This window comes from Meleagris gallopavo, chromosome 2 (assembly GCF_000146605.3).
Source record: "Meleagris gallopavo isolate NT-WF06-2002-E0010 breed Aviagen turkey brand Nicholas breeding stock chromosome 2, Turkey_5.1, whole genome shotgun sequence".
NCBI classification, from domain to species: domain Eukaryota; kingdom Metazoa; phylum Chordata; class Aves; order Galliformes; family Phasianidae; genus Meleagris; species Meleagris gallopavo.
The window spans coordinates 52,558,380-52,558,678 of record NC_015012.2 but is presented as its reverse complement, the minus strand read 5'-3'; positions in this window follow the sequence as shown (position 1 = coordinate 52,558,678).

Below are 299 nucleotides of genomic sequence, written 5' to 3'. Positions count from 1 at the left end.
GCCCGCTGGTAAATGAGGACGTGGGGGTGAGAAGGGGGAAAGGAGGAGAGAAGAAAGAAAAAGAAGAGAGGGGGTGTGTGGGGGGGAAGGACCTCTGGCACTTCGCCCAGCAGCACGGTTAGTAACCCGCCCATCTGGCTGCTTTGGCTGCGGGACGTTTTTATGTGTAAGCACTTATTTATTGGAAGTAAGTAAAGAGTATGTGAGTAGAACTTCTTGATTATTATTATTTCTCCCGTAGTTATTTGTGGATTTACTTTCTGAAGGCAGTGCAGAGTGCTCGGTGGATTGGTTTGGAG